The sequence below is a fragment of the Pelodiscus sinensis genome, chromosome 1 (genome assembly GCF_052426305.1).
Source record: "Pelodiscus sinensis isolate ZL-2025 chromosome 1, ASM5242630v1, whole genome shotgun sequence".
Classification (NCBI taxonomy): Eukaryota; Metazoa; Chordata; order Testudines; family Trionychidae; genus Pelodiscus; species Pelodiscus sinensis.
Genome location: NC_143052.1, coordinates 114,268,434 through 114,289,726, shown reverse-complemented (window position 1 = coordinate 114,289,726; position 21,293 = coordinate 114,268,434). Strand labels below are relative to the sequence as shown.

The 21,293-nt window shown below is 43.3% G+C and overlaps 1 protein-coding gene across 5 annotated transcripts in view; it reads left to right on the top strand.

Annotated features, from left to right (window-relative positions):
- The first annotated feature begins 2,868 nt into the window (after positions 1-2,868).
- Positions 2,869-21,293, top strand: part of EPS8 (EGFR pathway substrate 8, signaling adaptor) — a 226,504-nt gene continuing 208,079 nt past the window's right edge. For 4 of the 5 annotated variants that reach the window (XM_089769524.1, XM_089769530.1, XM_089769528.1 and 1 more), the window contains exon 1: positions 2,869-3,247. The gene's annotated coding sequence lies outside the window, so the exon portion shown is untranslated. The remainder of the gene's footprint in view (positions 3,248-21,293) is intronic. The other variant, XM_089769533.1, reaches the window with a different exon arrangement.

Below are 21,293 nucleotides of genomic sequence, written 5' to 3'. Positions count from 1 at the left end.
ACGATAAAGAAGCAGTAAAGGGGACATCTGGTGGCTGACTCCCCCTGACTCCTCCTGACCCCTGCAAGTAAATCATTTGTGTGCATAAAAGTAACAAAGGTTTGAGGCAGGATGGGAACCCTAGTAGAAATTCCAATAGAATTAACTTGGTGTCTTATTGGCTTTCCTTGGTACACATTGCTATTGAGGCCAATGAGGCCAGGCATAGTGTATGGTTCAGAATATGAGGGAGGACTTGTCTATACCAGAGGCGTAGCTACAGGTTGCCTGAGTGGGCCATAGCCCATCCACTTAGCATCAAGGCCCACCTATATTGGGCATGAAGCCCCCCAAATTCACAGGCTGATGCCGGCTGGGTGTCCATCAGCTTGAACAGATCACTCTCCTACCGGTGCTGCACATGACTACCCCGGTCTCTGGCCCCAGTGCTAGCCCTGTGGGGGTGTGCCTAATAGGGTAGTATGGGCAGGGCTAGCACTAGGGCCAGAAACTGGGCAGCAGCGCATGGTACCAGCAGGAGAGTGATGTGGCAAAATTGCTTGCTGAGTAAGTGTGGGGGGGAGGTCCCTCATTCCTCCTGCCTCCTCTTGCCAGCACCCCAGATTCCTCCAGCATCCCCTCCCCTTCCTGCTCTCTCCCCCCAGGGCACCAGATCCCTCCGTCCTCTTTTCCTGCACTGAATTCTTCCTGCACCCCCTTCCCTTTTTGCCCCCCCCAAGCACCAGATCCTTCCCATCACCTTTCCATTACACTGGATCCCTCCTGCACACCTCATCCTTCTAGCCCTGCCCCAGCCCCTACATTCCTCTCCCTCCCACACCCTTCATCATTGCTCACTCACCTGAAAGCTAGGCCCACCCACTTTTCCTGTCCTAGCTAAGCTACTGGTCTACACAGGGAGTTATTCCAGAATTGTGTTTCCTAATTAACTCCATGGCTACGTCTAGACTGGCATGATTTTCCGCAAATGCTTTTAACGGAAAAGTTTTCCGTTAAAAGCATTTGCAGAAAAGAGCGTCTAGATTGGCACAGACGCTTTTCCGCAAAAACACTTTTTGTGGAAAAGCGTCCGTGCCAATTTAGACGCGCTTTTGCGCAAAAAAGCCCCGATTGCCATTTTCGCAATCGGGGCTTTTTTGCGCAAAACAAATCTGAGCTGTCTACACTGGCCCTTTTGCGCAAAAGCTTTGCGCAAAAGGACTTTTGCCCGAACGGGAGCAGCATAGTATTTCCGCAAGAAGCACTGATTTCAGACAGTAGGAAGTCAGTGTTCTTGCGGAAATTCAAGGGGCCAGTGTAGACAGCTGGCAAGTTTTTCCGCAAAAGCAAGTGCTTTTGCGGAAAAACTTGCCAGTCTAGACACAGCCCATGTGTGGATGCTCTTATTCCAGAATAAGAGCTTCCAACCACAAAGTTAATTAGAAGTGATTCATCCATTTAAAATTCACACTCTGCCTTAAAATGTTCATGTGTATACAAGCCCTGAATCAGTATTACCAACCCCAAATTTTCCAAAACTACAAGTCAGCACTAAAAAAATGAGATTTACTTTAAAAATTAGCATTTAAAAATAATACATGTAGGGTTCTTTAAATGCATATTTTGTGCAAGAAACTTGCATGAATGGATTTATGTTTACATTTTCTGTGCAGCCATGAGAACTAAAGTTTTCTATATGCTAGCCAGAAAGGCTAGAAAAGGAAAACAAAGATTCTCAGGTTATAACATGACCCCATACTTTGGGAGCTAAAAGATGCCACCAAATCATGTGACTTGTAATAAAATACTGAGATTTAGCAACAGGAGACTCTTTACAGGATGGGGGCATACATGAGAGCAGTGCCCAGACATGCAGAATGAAACACATGTGTGTTTGCAGACTCAGGGTGAGATGCCATTCCACTTGGAACCACTTAAAATCAGCTGAAAAACTTCATCTGAAATTTCCACTAAGGCTGATACATTCTATCCTCATACTAGGTTAATTTGAAGGAAGGTTTTACAATAGCCGCTTTTTGGCTGAAGGCATTTGTTCGGGTTTTGTTTTGAATCTCTCGTTCATATTATCATAGGCTGGCAGACTGCCCTGGGTGAAGTACTGTATTTAGCAAACAATCATCATGAGAATCACAAAAAAAAAAAAAAATAGGGAGAGAAGAACAGGCAGCTTTAGATTAGTGACGGTATTTTGAACACCCCAATTTTTGAGTCTTAGAAGGGTAGCCATGTTAGTCTGTAACTTTAAAAACAACTTTTAAAAAACTGAGTAGTCCTGAGGCACCTTAGAAACTAACAAAAATCGGAGTATAGTATCATGGGCTTTCGTGGGCAAAGAGTGGGTTTGTGCCCACAAAAGCTCATGATCTTATACATATATTTTTGTTAGTCTCTAAGGTGCCACTTTTTGAGGATATTTTGACCTAGGCCCTACCTGGCAAACACAGGATCTATATGTAGTATTAGGTATGTGTGATTCCCACCAGTCTAGTGGGATGGCTTCTGTACTTAAGGTTAACTGCAGGAACGTTTCCAGGATAAAGGCCTCGGTTTCTCATGTTACAGGGGGTGGGGGACAAACCAGAAGTTTCTGAACTAGATCCAGGGCTGGAGGACTCCAGTCTCCTGCCCTCTGCCAGCTACCGGCAATGCATGGCTGTGGGCTGAAGGCTTCCCAGGAAAACTACAGCGTGTCCCATTCACTTTCAGCAAACTCACTCCCGGGCCGCAGCTGCTGCTGCTTTCACACGAACAGGCCCAGCAAGGCCGCCGTGTCCCTGCCCACCCTTCCACACACACCGCAGAGGGAAAAACCCACCGGGCTTTTGAGACCCCCAAGCCCGCTCCTCCACTCGCCCGCAGCGGGGCAGGCTGTGGCCAGCAGGGGGCGCCGCGGTCTGCGGAAAGCCTGAGCGCCGCGGCAGAGGCGGACGCTTTGGAAGCCGGAGCAGCGTCCTCCCCTCGCTCGCTGCTGCTGCTGCACTTTGTTCCACCACGAGCAGCCGCCGCCGCAGCAGCTGCCCGCGGCTGGAGAGAGCCAGCGCGGCGTCTCCTGGGTGCCTCCTTCCCTGCCTTGCTGAGCCTGCTGATCCATGCTCCGGAGCGAGCCCGCCTGGCGGGGGGGCGCTCCTCTCGCCTAGCCTCGGGGGGGATTTTCCGGCCGCCCTCCCCTTCGCGCAGGGAAGCCTGGTGGTGGCCCATCAGCTGCTGCCTGCAGGGAAGGAAAACAACCCTCCTCCCTCCCCCCAAGGTAAGAGGCTCTCCCAGGCAGCGGCAGGGACTGGGGGGGGAGGGGATATTCCCCGCTCTCTGGGTCCCCTTTTGTTCTCCTTTCAACCCCCTTCTAGCCCAGTGGGGTTGGGCTTTGCGGGGAAGGGGGGTTCGCTCCTTCCTTCCCCCTCCGGATTCCCCAGCGTGTGGCAGAGCCAGGCGGGAACGAGAGTGGTTTCCTCTGGGTTTTCTTACCCTCCCGCATTTGGCAGGGTGTTGGGGGGGCTTTGCCGGGTAACCCGAGCGGTAGCGGCCACACCTGAGCTTCTAAGCTGGGTTTCCACCCCGGGCGGTTTGCTTGCAGCTGATTGTATTGCCCCCGCTGGGGTAGAGGTACTGCTTGAAGTACTGGTGCCCGCCTGTTAATGATTTCCCACTCCTTTAGGTAAGGTGATCTGCTATGCATTTGCCAATATCAGTCAGTGCCCGAACTAGGCGAGTGGGCAAGAGGGGCTAGTAGAGTAAGACTAGTGCACCTAATTTCTCTGTGCTTCTCCCCTCCCTCTTTATCCTGCCACTTTCTGGCTTCTTCTGAAGGCAGCTCTTCTTGTGACTGACACAATGAACTCTACTTGGTGGGGTCCCTTTGTGTGTCCCGCTCCGTTTTATTCCTCTGTCGCTAAAAACAAGTAGTCCTATAGCCCCTTGGGGTGTGTCTACACAGCAAGGCTAAACTCGAAATAAGCTACGCAAATTGAGCTATGTCAATATTTTGAAATAGCTTATTTCAAGTTTTGGTGCTTTCTACATGGCACTTCTTTCGAAATAGAGCACTCTTCCTCCGACTTCCCTTACCCCTCATAAAATGAGAGTTATGGGAGTCAGAGTAAGCAGTCCTCCTGCTTGACAAATATCCACTGTCTGTTTAGAGGAGGACTATGTTATTTTGAAATAACGGTAGTTATTTTGAAATAAAGTTGCTGTGTAGACATATCATGAGCTTTCATGGGCAAAGCCTACTTTCTCAGATGAGCTGGAGAGAAAAGGGGGGGATCTTCATAATTTATAACTGTCTCTGATTTTCTTCTCTTTTGCACCACTTTGCTATTTTCCATTGACATTCCCCTCCCACCTCTTCATACACCCAGATTGGTCTGGGCTCTAACTTAGCCTCTGCTAGTGGTGGTCTCATGGTTTGTTTTAAGTGATCCTCAGCAAGACTACATATACCATGATTTCCCAGGCAGATGCATACTTTTGGATTGCAAATGAACACCCAAAAATCTATTCCCCATCTGGGAATGAAACCTGGCTTGAAGCTGGTTAGTGGCAACCATAAAAATAAATGGAAAGACAGGGTTTACTTCACAACTACTTTATGTGCTTTCCCCCATTTCTCAATTTTAATATGGTAGAACAGATAAAATATTAATAAAGATGAATGAACACATTTTGCTGTGAACTGCAGCTGTAAAACCTCATTGACTTCAGTGGGGTTGCATATATGTAACAGTGGAATTTTCATTTAAAATTAAGTACAGAGAAGGAGCTAATATTCTTGGTTTATTGTGTGATGAAATTTGTGTTCAGATATGCACCCAGAAGGGGGTTTTCTGACATTTTTTTCCCACAGCATGGGCCACACAAAAGAGTAACCCTTTTCTTTTCTGATCACCTGCCTCTCCTCCTCCATCCATTTGCTGTCACACAGCATCCTATCAGCAACAGAAACTGCTTATGTGGGAAGGTAACATTAACCAAACATTTGTGTACTTAGAAATGGGGAGAGTAAGTGCCATATGCCCTAGTATTCATGGAGCACTGGGACAAGTGCTTCACAGATCATTTGTTTGCTGCCACACTAGTCCAAATGTGAAAGGAGTCTGGCATTCTCAGCTTAGTTTTTAACGATCAGAGCTGGACTCTAAGATATTTCCAACGGTTCATGTGACATAACAAAGGTCTAGACAGTATTTGGTCCTGCCATGAGGGCAGGGGACTGGACTCGTTGACCTCTCGAGGTCCCTTCCAGTCCTAGTATTCTATGATAAGGAGGGTGCTCTGCATTTTATCTCGGGGTCTAGGATCTTAGAACATCTTTTGCATCATTCTTTGGACCAAACCTGGTCATTGCCACTTTGTACAATGACTGTTCTATACATGTTGTTGGCAGATTGGTACAGATTGAACCTCTCTAATCCAGCACCCTTGGGATCTGACCCATGCTGAACCAGATAATTTGCTGATGCATGGGAAGTCAGTATTGTCAGCTGCAGCATTACCAACACTGCCGTTGCTTACTGGGCTGTTAGAGGACATTTAGGGGTAAATTAGAGTTAAATAACAGCACAGAACACTGGTGACAGTAAACAAACTTAATGGGACCGTGGCACACTTAGCCACATCCATAATAAGTGGACATCCAGCTATCTAAAATCATGCTGGACCATGGATGTTGCGGACTAGAGAGTTCTGGACTGGAGAAGTTCAACCTACACCTTTAGTCAGGTATAAGAAGATACTTAATTCAAACTTCCACTTGTGCAAACTCACTTTGGCTATTTTTTCTTTTTGTATATTTTATTTTATGGAGTTGACTCTGATAATAGAATTGTCTTCAAACATTATTTTTATTGTACAACAAGTCATAAAACCCATCAGGATTGCATTATAATTAATAGGTGTGTGTGTGTGTATGTATGATATACACTGGGAAGTTTTTGGATCTGACTCTTCATGATCTTTGATTTAAAATTTTTTGAGTGGTTGTACCTGTTAAATGGAATTGGGAGGAAGTAAATCAAATTGGATATTTATTTGTAAAGAATACACTGTGATTGCCCAGGTTGCAGTCATACATAAATTATTATATAGAATTAATAAGTATTCTAATGATATTTCCATTTTTAATCTCTGCATTTTATCTCACAAATATTTTTTTTAAGTCAGATGTTAGCCTCACACATGAAGAATATAATTTTTAGTCCAGCTAGAAATGTAAAATCACTTCTGTTAATTGCTGCATTTTTTTCTTGAGGGTGAATGTTAAATATGTAAAGTTAAATAATTGATACCTCTAGAGCCTAAATATATGAAATCTTCACCATTTTCAACAGTACTGGAATAATAGAAAACTCAAAGGCTCATATACAGAAACTTGTTAACTTTTATTTGAGTGGCTAATGTTTGCTTCTCGAAAGCTGGTGATACTATTTATATATTTTTGTTAGTCTCTAAGGTGCTACAGGGACCGTTGTTGTTTTAAATTATTTTTAGTTACAGACTAACATGGCTATCCCTTTGAGACTTTTAAATATGCAAGGTTTGCCTCTGTGTCATTCTTTTCTCAATTAGTGTCATCCAGTAAACTTGGAAGCTTGTTTGTGTCCTGCCTCCTCTTTGAGTATAGAAGATTCTCTTTGCTTTAACCTGAGTGGTTGGTAACCAGCAAGAAAAGTGATTCTAAATCTTTGAACATTGTGTGAGCAGTGTTCATGATGCTGTCTCACTCTTCCCATCATAAAAAGGTCTAGTGGTGCTTTACACTGCGTTGTGTATATTGATTTTCCTAATGTAGTTGGGCTAGACCAACCTTCAGGTGCCTAGATTTGTCTCTTACATTTTCTTTAGTACAAAGTTTTCCATAAAACCAATGTTGTGTCTTGGTCTTGAGAACCAAAGTTGCCAAACATCCTGGCTCTGAGTTGGTTTTCCAAGTACTGTATACTGTAAAATGATCTGCAACTATAGTGCTTTTAGCTATCTTTTTGATTGATCTTAAATCTGTGTTGCAGTTCTTGATGGCTTTAACCTTCTTGGAGCGTTCACCTTTTCATTGTTTTTCCCCATCACAGTCTCTAGTTAAATGGTTTCTGTCATTTGAAAGTCACCTTTTTGTATGAAAATCTTCCACTTGCTATAGTTATGAGGACTAGCTACATTCCTGATCCTGCAAACCTGTATGCTTAGTAAACTTTAAGCAAGTGCGTGGCTTCACTTTAATCAATGGGCCTGCTTGTTCATCAAGTTGAGCCTTTGTTCAAGTGTTTGCAGGATTGAGACTGTTAGCTGCTCTAACTAAAAGATTAGAGAAAATATGTTTTTAATATGTTGGCACATTTATAACTCTTTGTGTAGAGACAGTTTTGCTGCTCCCCTATAAAATTGCTAATATTCTTCCTTGTTGAAAAGACTTTTATCCATGTTAATGTGGGAGCAGAAAAAGTCTTCCCTTCTCTCTCTCTCTCTCTCTCTCTCTAATCCAGGATATACAATCCAAGGTGTGATATGTCAGAAACTAGCCCATTTTTTTTTTTAAAAAGGGACATTGAAATCATCTCCATTTTGATCTGAGATTGGAACTCCCACTAAGTCTAATACACATATAAGAAATCATACATAGTCTTATTGCAGTGGAACGGCTCACATACTTAAAGGTTAAGCACTGTGACCCAAAAACCTTTAATGCCAACTGGCAAGGAGGTTACAGAATGTCCTGATTCTGGTATGTATGTTTGAGTTCACCAAAGAGGTCATGTAAGCAGGTAAATGAAAGCAGTCTCACACCCATCATTAATATACAGGCAGTCCCTGAGTTACGCGGATCCGACTTATGTCGGATCCGCAGTTACGAATGGGGCTTTTCTCGCCCCGGAGGACGGGAGCGGCGGGACGCCCAGATGCGCCGAGGTCCTGCCACCCGCGTCCTCCCGGGGCGAGAAAAGCTGCTCTGCGTCTCCCTGGTCTGCTGGGGGGGAGCTCCCCCCCAGCAGACCAGGGAGACGCGGAGCAAAGCCGCGGAGCATGCCGGCAGCAGGACAGCCCAAATGCGCCGCAGCTATCCAGCTGCCGGCGTGCTCCGAGGCTTTGCTCCCCGTCTCCCTGGTCTGCTGGGGGGAGCTCCCCCCCAGCAGACTAGGGAGACGTGGAGCAGCTTTTCTTGCCCCGGAGGACGCGGGCGGCGGGACCGCGGCGCAACTGGGCGTCCCGCCACTCCCATCCTCCAGGGCGAGACAAGCCCCGTTCGTAACTGCTGAGGTGCGGCGCTGCGGGGACCTACCCGGCAGCGCCCCAGTTGCTCTGTCCCAGGAGTCCAAATTCAGCTGCTGTTGAAACTGATCAGCGGCTGATTCCAGAAAGCCCAGGGCAGAGCAACTCTGCCTCGGGCTTCCTGTAGTCAGCCGCTGGTCAGTTTCAGCAGCGGCTGAATCTGGATGCCAGTTCCGACTTACATACAAATTCAACTTAAGAACAAACCTACAGTCCCTATCTTGTACCTAACCCGGGGACTGCCTGTAATTGTGAAAGGTATGTATGGACACTGCTGTAAGAAGTGATGCATTTACTGTAAACATGTTTTAAAATCTTTATAAAAGCTGGCTTGACAAACAGGTTTTTTGTCAGACAAGGGATGTTTATTCACCTTGTCTCCCTGGTGAGATGTAAATTAAGTATTGTGTCATTCACAATGGTTCTCCCATCACTGATCTAAGCTGAATCTGAAAATTTCAAAAAAGAACTCAGAGGTACAGAAACACAGCAATGGAAGAGAATATTTTCTTGCAGTCAGTAAAACTTTAAAGTGTATTGTATTTGGGGAATAAAGATACCCCATCATTGTGCACCTGGGAAATAAATGGGCAGTGTGTTTACATTCATGAAAATGGGATCTCAACCAGCCTTGGTTGAAATGCTGCAGAAGACCCTGGCGATGAGGTAGTCAAGTTTGGTCTCTATAAAGCATATTAGGATTTTTTTTCATGTAACTTTGTTTACAGTTTGCTTATTCACTATCCTTTGAGTCTTGAGTTTTCAATAAAGTGCTTATTATAGTTTTCACTATAAATATGTCTTAGTGCTCTGGTATTAAACAAAATACAGGACTATGTAGCACTTTAAAGACTAACAAGATGGTTTATTAGATGATGAGCTTTCGTGGGCCAGACCCACTTCCTCAGATCAAATAATGGAAGAAAATAGTCACAACCATATATACCAAAGGATACAATTTAAAAAAAATGAACACACATGAAAAGGACAAATCACATTACAGAACAGAAGGGGGATGTGGGGGGGAGGGGGGAAGGAAGGTGAATGCCAGTGAGTTAATGATATTAGAGGTGGGGAAGGGGAAATGTCTGTGAGTTAATAGTATTAGAGGTGATAATTGGGGAAGCTATCTTTGTAATGGGTAAGATAGTTGGAGTCTTTGTTAATTCCTCTGCGGAGAGTGTCGAATTTTAGCATGAATGCTAGTTCAGAGGATTCCCTTTCAAGTGCAGATTTGAATGTCTTCTGAAGTAGGATGCAGGTTAGCAGGTCATTCAGACAGTGTCCTTTCTGGTTGAAATGACAAGCAACTGTTTTTTCTTTGTGATCCTGTCTAATGTCTGTTTTGTGGGCATTGATTCTTTGGCGAAGTGTCTGAGACGTCTGTCCAATGTACATAGCAGACGGACACTTTCGGCACATGATAGCATAGATTATATTTCTGGATGCGCAGGAATATGTGTTCTTGATCTTATAACTCACTTGGTTAGGCCCAATAATGGTGTCAGCAGAGTGAATATGTGGACAAAGCTGGCAGCGGGGTTTGTTGCAAGGGAAAGTACCAGGGTTGGTATTAGTGTGGTATTAAACAAGGTACTGATACAGAGTTGAATCATGAGTTGGTTTCTGAGGGATAGCTGTGTTGCTCTGTAACTGAAAAACTTAAACAACGAATAGTCTTGCAGCACTTTCAAGACTAACAAAAATGTAGATGGTGGTATACGCTTTCGCTGGCACAAGCCATTTCCTCAGATTAATGGCCTTTAAGGGGTTCAGTTTTCAAATAAATAGCACAGAGAAGGGGGAGGGGTAAGAGGAGGAGAAAGAAGGGAATAAAAGGGGAAAGAAATTGTCAGTGTCCATGCTAAATAAAGCTGCTAAGAATACTTAGTACCTACTCTAATTTCCCTTTGTTTGTTTTTTATGTCATTAGATAAATTCCCCCTTTTTTCCTTCTTTTTCCTCCTCCCGCCTCCATCCCCTCTCTGTGCTATTTATTTGAAAACTGGACCCCTTAAACTGCATTCATCTGAAGAAGTGGGTTATGCCTACGAAAGCTCATGATACCATCTACATGTTTTGTTAATCTATAAGGTGCTTGCTGCAGGACTATTCATTATTTTTTAAAGTTTTTTTTATAATAGGTCAAACATTTTCAGACTTCTTTTTTTCACTTAGGTTACTCACATGAGGAAACTTACACACGTTATGATTCTTTGTGGGATTGGGACCTAAATTGGAAATAGCTGACTGCAAATCCTCTTCTTTTGATTACCTCCATTTTCTGAATGGAATATCTTGCTGTGTGTGTGTCCGTCCGTCCGTCCGTCCCCAAATGTATAGCCAGCTAAGTGAAGCAAGTTAAAACCTCTAGGTGGAAAAAGTGCTGCTGATCAGTCTTTTAACTTATATATTTAACTTTTTAAGTGCAGTATATTAAAAAGAATCTCCATTTAGTCACTTCTCAAGATTTTGAGCAACGTAGTTTTGATGCTTTGTCTGTGACGCTCATTGTTAAAGGTGTGAACACAACGTCTCTGATCTCAGAGTTCCACTTAAGTCCACCTCTTCACCAATAACACAGGAAATTGCCATATTTTCCATTAGTGTGCCAATCTTTGATCATGCATAACAATCTTTGATCATACATGTATCTTGTGTCCTGTGATACTTCAAATATATTGGCTTGTTTTATTTTAATGAAATATTGAAAAGTTGTTCCCCTTTTTCCCTCCTCCCAGCATTTTAAAACTGATATTTCTTGAGAATGCTAATAGGACTTGCTGTGCATGGTAAAATTTTTGCCACGACACTGGAAATAATTCTGCAAGTTGAATCTCTCTAGTCCAGCACACTCTAGTCTGGCAACAGCTGTTGTCTGGCATGATTTCAGTTAATGAGATGTCTACTTATTGGTGTGGCTGTTTCCCGCGGGCCCCATAAAGTTGTGTTCTGTGTTGCTGTTTAGCTCTGATTTACTCCTAAATGTCTTCTAAGAGTCTAGTAAGCAATGGAAGTGTTGGTAATGTTTTTGGACAATATTGACCTCCTGTGGTTCAGCAAATTCTCTGGTTCGGCACCAGTCTGGTCCCAAGGGTGCTGAACTGTAGAGGTTCAACCTCTATTTACTAATTTTGCTTATAGTGCTATTTGTCAAAACAGTCCTTGTGCATCTCTATCCTTTTTTAAGGGATATTTTTAGTTGTTGTTGTATATTAACATTTGATGGAGATTTTATCTTATAAACATTTTCATGTTATAGTTTGATATTGATGCATGTTATAGTTTGATATTGATTAGTCCAGGGTTTGAAAACTACCAAGCATTGAGTAGTAAGAGGAATAAGCAGACCCTACTATGAAAGTTGAGGAAAAACTCTACAAGTGAAGCCTACAGGTAACCCTTACCACCTACTTCCAAATCCTCTCAAAGGTACTGATTATCCTAACTTTCATTGAAATCTATGGAGGTGAAGTGCATAGTTCTCTGTGAGGATTTTGGCTCTAGTTTCTTGAATGGGAAGAGGCAAGAGAGTGGGATTCTTTCTAAGGTATTGTTACTTCACCTTGCTTCAGTCTTCTGATTTGGCCTCACTCCCAGATGTATAAGGAAGATATTTTTCAAGTGATGTTCCTTGCTGGAAGAGTGAGGAGTTCATTTTGATTCCCTGGCCCACTTCAGAGCCTTCTGGCTGCTATAGGGAACACACAAGCAGCTTGGCTTCTGAGAACCTAGGTAGAATGTGCGGGGTTGACAGCAAAAACATATTTCACTTTGCAAACTGAGCAAACTTCATTGAAAAGTTCTTCAAGGGAGATTGAAGGAGGAACCCTCTGATGTCATTTTGTAGTTTTTCTTTGATAGTAACCATGCTGAAATTACTACTAAAATCAAACAAAGTGGCAACAATGATTTACATTTTTTTTTATTGATAGAGTTGCCAAATAAGTTGCGACAGGCACAATGAAAAACTTTATAAAGCTTTTATGTTGAAAGGCTCCTTAATGTTCTATCCCTCAAATTCAATTGGAGGAGTAGCCAATTGATGTAGTGTGTACCAAGTAGAGCTAGAGATAAAACTTGGCTTTCACAGGAGGAGGAGATGATGATGATGATTAATCTACAACTAGAAGATTTACCCAGTGTCGTTTATATAAGTTTTGTTTTTCTTAATTTAAACCATTGCTCTGGGGTGGGGCTGGGGATGAGGAGTTCAGGCTGCCTCTGGGAGAGAGGAAAACACCAGCTCTGTCTCAATGCAGCAGCTTGGGGCCATGTGAAAAACTGCCTTTCCATAGCTGCTGCAGCAGGCACAGATGGGGGAGGGGTGCATGTCCCCCAGTGGGAGGACAGACACACAGACAGACAACTCCCTGAAAGATATAGTAGATAGCTATCCCTTTCTCCACCAGGTTCCCTGCTGGCTCAAAGTGGTTATAGCTGTCCTGGTTCCCATCTTGACCCTTTTCTGCTCCTCTGTTGTCATTCTTCAGTATAATTGTCCCACCTACAAGACCCTTCCCTGCCCATTTTATGCGAAACAGTTGAATTCCAGGCACATCCCATAGTCCTGGCACAACCACCCCCTTACTTTGCTTTATGTTAAGAGGATGATGCATACTAAATTTGGTCCTAACTCTTACCACTTAAGAGGTCTTGAACAGACTCATGGACGAACACACAGACAGGCAAAGTTTCTAAAATATACATTAGATTTTGAATGCCTAAGACTGTGTTAGGCACTTTGGACAGACAAGTAGAGACACGATGGTACCTTCTGAATGAATGTTCCTTCCGCTGTGGTTTCCAGAAATACCATCAGAGAATTAATTTTGTTTTAATTGTTGTACTTTGGAGCTTCCCCTATCATTTCAGTGCTTGCCACCCAGGTATATTTTTAGTGGGAGAATAAAGAGTTGTATTCTGTTCTGTTTTTGTTTTTTTAAATATTGCTTATTGATTCTTCTATGAATAAAAACTATCTTCACCCTTGTGTTTTTTTTTTGTTTTTTTTTTTTTTTAAAAAGCACCGAGATCCCTTGGACACTAGAATGCTGGCTCAAGTACTTGAGAAAATCAGTCAGATGTTAGCAATACTTTTTCATCTGTTGGTTACTAACAGGTCCAAAAACACTGGGCAAGTAAAAAGTGTTTAATTTACACCTGCTGTGATTTTATAAAGTCTGAGCTAAGAAGGAAAAGTCTCATGAGACTGAAGAAGCATATTTATTCTTTTAACACTTGCAGTTATACAGTGTGATTTAACAAGATCACGGAGAGTGTGTTAGCAATGTTTTCACCTTGGCTGGTTGAAATTCGGCATTTACTGTGACTCATTTGCTTAGTGCAATGGCGAATTGCAGTTTTCTGCTTGAAATATATGAACTCTGGTTAAGGAATTTGTTCTTTCTTCACTGTATAGACGAGAGGATTAATATTATTATTACAGCCTTTGCAGTATCCTTCTCTCAAATGTTCAGAACTCTTTTTTTTTTTTTTTTTTTTTTTTTTTTTGCTATTGCAGTTGGGCTTTTGAGGTCGTCTTGTTTAGAGCCTTTGACTCTCTCTGTCATTGAGTTCTGCTCAGTGTTTGATTTTTGTACTGAGCCCCAGCACCTCTGGCTTCCTCCATTAGTTCTGAGTAATTAAAAAAATAATGCTTGAGGCCCAGAACCTAACTGCTTGAGCCATGGCACCTCTTTGATTACAAATTTAGCACCGGTTCTGATTGCTTTTGGCAGTGCTCTTCAGATGCCTTCATCTTTACTTCTGGAATCCAATCTCTGACATTTTCCCGAACAGCTATCTTAAAATTGAATCTGCTATCCTCTGATTTATGGGGATTTCCCTGGGATTTTCAAAGGCAGCCATGGGAGTTAGGTGCCTGACTGGCACTGGAACTCTGTGGAAGTTAGGTGCCTCAGTTATTCAGGTCCCTTGGAATATCACAATTTTATTTCATGAATATTTTGGAACAGAGGTAGAAAAGCTAGGCATTCAGTCATATGAACCTATGGTGGAGCCTTGAGTGTGCCATAAGTGACATCTCATACGAGAAAGATTTGGCTTTGGTTTAATGGCTGTATTATGTATGGCTTTTGCATTAGAAACCTTTGTATGACAAGGGAATATTCATCTTGGTTTTTTCATCCAACCAGTGTAATTTTGCAGTGTTATGAATGAGGCTAAATTGAGTTCTTCCTGTGAAAACTAGTCATACTGAGCACTTATATATATATATATATATATATATATAATCAAAGTTTGAAAGAAAGCTTGATGATCTCTGGCATTTTAATAAATGGGAAAATCAATTGTTTGTTTATTTGCCTCTAAAATAATTTGCAGTTTCACAAATTATGTCCCAAGAAACTTATGCTTTGATTTTAATTGCAGTGTTGTAGGTTAAATCCAGAATTTGGTGTCTGCTAGCATAGTTACATAGTTTTTGTTTTTCTGTCTCTTGAATGTCCCATCCTCAGCTCTCAATCTTGTCACAATAGACCTTTTTATCTGTTCCTAGTTCCTTTCTTCTATTTGTATAAATATTTACAGATCCACAATCCATCCTGTGTTCTCATACCCTTGATGTAATCTTTCTCTTTTATCTCTTCCACTCTCTGTGACTGGGAGGAAAGACTGTTTTCTTCATTTGTGGTGTTAACTAATGCACCTTTAAAATGCGTGAGGTTTTGTAACCCATAGTGCAGCAGGTCTCAAATGGGGGTCTGCACATAGGGGCATTCTGGGAGGGGGGTCCACAAGTCATGGCTGGGGCTACCAGCCCCACTGATCAGCTCCTCCCCATTCCTTCCCAGTGCCTCCTGCATGCCATAACACAGTTGTGTTGAGGCTCTAGGAGAGAGGAGTGGGGATGAAGCACATTTAGGGGAGGGGGCAGGAAGAGAAAGGGCAGGGTTTGCTACTTCCCACTGCTCCCATTGACTGGGAATGGGGAATTATCCAGTGTATTATCCAGATGGGCCATATAATGAAGGTTGCTGACACCTGACCTTGGAGCGCCAGATATGGACTAGAAGCCCTCCTGGGGCTAGTACAAACTCAGAATGCAAAGGTGGTCCCAGCCCCCAAAAATTTATGGCTTAAATGTCTAGTTCTTTTTTTTTTTTTTTTTAAATCCTCCTAAGTCATTTGCCTTGGTAACAGATGTTTTACTTCTGTCATCATTTTCCCATTTGTAAAACACGGGTAGGAACTGCCTCTCAGGGGTTTTGTGGTGGGTTTTTTTTAAAGTAAATGTTTATATAGCTTTTTGAAGATGTAAAACACTACATAAATGTGAAGTATTGTTGTTTTTACTAGCAGCTGGTTTGTCCTAATTGCAGTAATGAAAAGTTATAATGCTAATAGCAGCATTATACTTGTTTCAGATGCTGAATGACTTTTCTGGTTATTAGGCTGCTAAGAGTTTCTGCCTCGATGCTGCTTCATTCAGGAAATGAGCCTTACAAATATTGAATGAGGTAGCTCACCCTGTTGATCTTGAACCACTTTGGATAGATATTTTCTCTTTCAATCAAGTTTGTGTCATTTTTATGCATTCTCCTGATCTTTCTGCATGCTGACACCATCCTACCACACTGAATCAAGGTGGTAGTAAAAGTGCTGGTCAAGTCTATATTGAGGACAGGGGACATGACCAAAACTGTCCTCTGTTACTTTATCATTGTGAATTATCTAAATGGATTAAAAAATACTAGAACTCCACAATCAGAATGTATATAAAAAACTTCTTTCAGAGCATGTACAGTATCAGCAGTGCACAGTATTAACTGGGATGTGGTCTATGCCAATGGTTCCCAACTGCTGGTCTATGGACTGCTTCTTGCTGGGCTGCGGCATGCTGCCAGGCTACATCCCACTGCCTTGGTCCCGCCCACTAGAGAAGTGCACGGTGAGTGGCGCAGCAGGCGGGTGCTCTGGGGCCTGTGCTGGGCCTCTGTGTGCATGAAGGTGCAAGCAGCGCAAAGCACAGGGAATTGAGGGGGTGTAAGGACATGTCTTATGCCTCGCAGCCTTGGGGAAGGCACCACCTGACTGTGACACAGGCCAGTCCAGGAGATCCGGAGCAGCAGCGCTATCCAGCCGTGAGCACATGCGCGGAAAAGGAAGTCGGCCAATCTTTGCTTCTTAGTGGCCCTTCTAAGCTCCTAAGCTGAGGTGTGTCTATGGCCCATGGCTGCAGCTCGTGCAGGGAGCTGTGAGACAAGGGGGAGTGGTGGTAGCAGCAACACCTCTGCCTTCAGGGAAGGGATGAGGAATGGCCGAGAGCACCAGCTCCATCAGAGATCTTTGTGAACTCGGGCAGCCGTGGCAACAAGCTGCTCTTCTGCTTCCCCTTCCAGTGGGGCTCGGAACACCCTGTTGCCCAGGCTGGTAAGTGATAGCATGGGGCCATGTGCCAGATGCCATAATTGTACCCCAACACCTCCTAAGCCGAACTGTGTAGCAGTGTGGCAGGAGGCACACTCCAGCTGGCCAGAACCAGAGGAAGTGGGCAGCTACTCTGGCTGGCTGGGACTGGGGAACCACGTGGCAAGCAGGCAGGCAGCTGCCTTGGCTAGCCAGGGCTGGAGGAACCATGTGGCTGCAGGTGGGCAGCTCCTCCAGCTGGCTGGGGCTAGAAGAACCATGGGGCAGGGAACAGTGGCAGCTGCTCTGACTGGCTGAGACTGGAAGAATCGCATGGCTGGCAGGTGGGTGGCTGCTCCTGGCTGGAGAAACTACATGGTGGGCGGTCGGTCGGCAAAATAACACGTGACAGCTAAATTTATCGCCATAGTGAATATACAAACATGCAAATTCATCATTTACTGTAATGATGGTCCACCAAAAGGTTTTTAATAAGTTTGCCACTCCACGGTATAAAAAAGGTTGGGAACCGCTGGTCTATGCTATTATGAAAGAATAAAGCCCATCTGTTCGCTCATTACACTCGGTAGTAATCTTTGTACAAAATTGGCCTTGGATGGTGATACCTCACTGAACAATAATATTGTGGTAACACATATGTAATAATGTTATAAATAAGTTATGAACATAAACTGAAATCCTGACTGAAATGTGTTTACCAGACAGGTTTGGGAAGAAGGAAATTCTAAATTTCAAAAACAAAGGATAGTCTGACACTCAGTCAGGTATCATCAAAGCTGATGGGCCATCACCTCTCAAGTGGCCATTCTTTGGCAAGGAAAGGGGGCAGGAATAAACAGATTAGCATTTTTGCAAATCTCTTCGGAAAAAAATTTATCAAGGGGATTACCTTGAGGCAGCAGGGACTGAATTATAAAAGTGAAGGGCAAAGTTATAGCTATCTATCCATGTCTGGAACCAAGCAAGACAAAAGAATACAGCTCTCTTACTTTGGGAGGTATCCTGACCTGAAGATTGGTCAGTATGTCTCATGAAAGTGTGTGGTAAGAAGTGTCTTGAACAAAGTTTAGTTTGTAAAATTTTAGTACTAGGATGTGTTTATCTTGTAACCATTTCTTTGTTTAATGCATTATTACTTGTATTCCCTTAAAATTTGTATCTTTGTAGTTAAATACACTTTTTTGTTTTTTAATCAATATGGCTTCAGTGTTGCAAACTATGTGGGTAATTCCATTTGGGATGGCAAGTTGTTGTATGTTGTTCCCTTATAGGGACAATGGATCTTTGTTTGAACTATACAGGAGGGGACTGGATAATGCAATACAGGCAGTCCCCGAGTTACGCGGATCCGACTTATGTCGGATCCGCAGTTACGAACGGGGTTTGCTCCCCGTCTCCCTGGTCTGCTGGTCTCCAGGAGACCAGGGAGACGCGGAGCAAAGCTGCGGAGGAGCCGGGCGGCGGGACCGCGGTGCGTCTCGGTCCACCGCCGGCGTCTCCCTGGTCTGCTGGGGGGGGCGGAGCTAGTACGCCCCTCCTCCCCCCAGCAGACCAGGCTTTTCTCTGGACGCCTGTGGTAGAGCAGCTGGGGCACTGCTGGTTGGTCCTGCAGCACCGCTCTGGGCGCTACTGGACCAGCCTGACAGCACCCCAGCTGCTCTGCCCCAGGCGTCCCCAAGTCAGCTGGTGCTGAAATTGACCAGCGCTGACTACAGGAAGCCCGAGGCAGAGTTGCTCTGCCCCGGGCTTCCTGGAATCAGCTGCTGATCAGTTTCAGCAGCAGCTGACTTGGGACGCCTGAGGTTCTTAAGTTGAATCTGTATGTAAGTCGGAACTGGCGTCCAGATTCAGCCTGTTGAAACTGATCAGAGGCTGATTCCAGGAAGCCCAGGGCAGAGCAACTCTGCCTCGGGCTTCCTGTAGTCAGCCGCTGGTCAGTTTCAGCAGCAGCTGAATCTGGACGCCAGTTCCGACTTACATACAGATTCAACTTAAGACAAACCTACAGTCCCTATCTTGTACGTAACCCGGGGACTGCCTGTACAGAATGCACGCTTCTGAGGGGGGAAATCCAGGATTGAGAGTGTGTTGGGTGTCATTCTACACGTGGAGACCAAGGCTGGTGGAAGAGCATGTGGTTCAGACAGACGCATCCCTTAGGGGAGGATCTGTTAATGGAATTTTTCTATGTCCTACTAAGGAGGAGAGGATGATACAATACAGATAGGATCTGATCAGAAACAATCAAATGAAAACTAGTCCCAGTCAATCACATCCTGTAATGGCAGACAGCTAAAGAGTGACAGGTTTTTAAAGTGCCTATATACCAGTGCAAGTATTCTAAATAATATGGTGAACTAGAAGGCCTCATATTAAAGGAGGATATCCTTTAAAAAAAAAAGTAGATGTTAAATCCTAGTAAGGAAAATCAAAAGGATCATAAACTCTCACAAATTAAGTGTAAAAATATAATTAGGAAGTGTGAGGAAGAATTAGAAAAAAAGCTAGCCAGAGACTCAAAAAAAAATAAATTTTATATCAGAAGCAGGAATCCTGCTAAAAAACCAGTGGGCCCATGGGATGATCATAGAATCACAGAATACTAGAACTGGAAAGGATCTTGAGAGGTCATCAAGTCTAGTCCTCTGCCCTCATGGCAGGACCAAGCACCATCTACCTGCTCTTGAATCAAAATGCTAAAGGAGTACTCAAGGACAATAAGGCCATTGTGAGAACGAAATTAATTCTTTGTCATTCTTTTTAGGAGACAAATCTAAGGATCTGTCCCAGATTGAGGTGTCATTAGAGGAAGTTTTAGAACAAATTGATAAACTAATCAGTGATAAGTTACCAGGACCAGATGGTATTCATCCAAGAATTCTGAAGGAATTCAAATGTGGAATTGCAGAACTATTGACCATACTTAACCTATCCTTTAAATCAAAATCAGTACCAAATGACTAGAAGATAGCTAATGTAAAGCCAATTTTAAAAAAAATCTCCAAAAGTGATCCTGGCAATCACAGGCCAGTAAGCCTGACTTCAATACTGGTCAGACTAGTTGAAACAATGGCAAAGGACAGAATTGTCAGACACATAGATGAACATAATTTTTTGTGAGGAAAAGTCAGTATGGTTTTTGTAAGGGAAATCAAGCCTCACCAATCTACTAGAATTCTTTGAGGGAGTCAACAAACATGTGGACAAAGGGCGTCCAGTGGACGTAGATTTCAGAAAGCCTTTGACAAGGATCCTCACCAAAGGCTCTTAAGAAAAGTAAGCTACCATGAGATGAGTGGAAAGATCCTCTAATGGATTGGTAACTGGTTTAAAGCTAGGAAACAAAGGGTAGGAATGAATGGCCAGTTTTCAGAAATGAGAGCAGTCTGTACTGGTACTAATTCTATTTAGCATATTCATAAATGGTCTGGAAAAAGCAGTAAAGAGTGAAGTTGTAAAATTTTGAGATGATACAAAACTTGTTAAGATAGTTAAGTCACAGGCAGACTGTAAAGAGCTGCAAAAGGTTCTCTCAACTGGCTGTGTGGACAACAGAATGACAGATAACTTTAATGCTGATAAATGCAAAGTAATGTACACTGCAAAACATAATCCCAATTATACACACAAAATGTTGAAATCTAAATTTGCTATTACCACTTGATAGAGATCTTGGAGTCCTTGTGGATAGTTCTCTGAAAGTATGCACTCAGTGTTCAGAAGCAGTCAATAAAGCAAACAGAATATTGGGACTCATTAAGAAGGGGATGAAGAAAAATCACAGTGCTCCTAGGTATGCTTATATCTTGAATACTGCGTACAGATTTGGTCACCAATCTCAAAAAAGATATATTGGAATTGGAAAAGGTTCAGAAAAGGGCAACAGTAATTATTAGAGGTATGGAACAGTCTCTGTATGAGGAGAGATTAATAAGACTGGGACTTTTTTAACTTGGAAAAGGAATGACTAATGGGGGATAAGGAAGTGCTATTTACTTCTCATAACACAAGAACTAGGGGTCACAAAATGAAATTAACAGGTAGCAGGTGTAAAACAAACAAATGGAAGGTTTTTTTTCCACACAACACACAGTCAACTTGTGGAACTCTTTGCTAGAGGATGTTCTCAAGGCCAAGACTATACCAGGATTCTAAAAAGGATTAGATAAATTAATGGAGGGTATGTCCATAAATGGCTATTAGCTAGGATGGGCAGGGTTGGTGTCCTTGGCTTGTGTTTGCCAGAAGCTGGGAATGAGTGTCAGGGAATAGATTGCTTGATGTTTGCCTGTTCTGTTCATTTCCGCTAGAGTGCCTGTTTTCCAACAGACCACTGTTGGAAAACAGGATATTGGGCTAGCTGGAATTTTGGTTTGACCCATTATGGTATGCTGTTGGCAGGCTGCACCTATGCACACAAAATGCAGGACAATGTAGCACTTTAAAGACTAACAAGATGGTTTATTAGTCTTTAAAGTGCTACATTGTCCTGCATTTTGCTTCAGCTACCCCAGACTAACACGGCTACATTTCTATCACTATGCACACAGACACTCAGGGTGTGAGTGACATGCTGGAAAACTGAGTCAGGAGGTAGCTATAGCAGCAAGGCATTGTAAGGCACCCAAGGTTGCAGGGCAGGG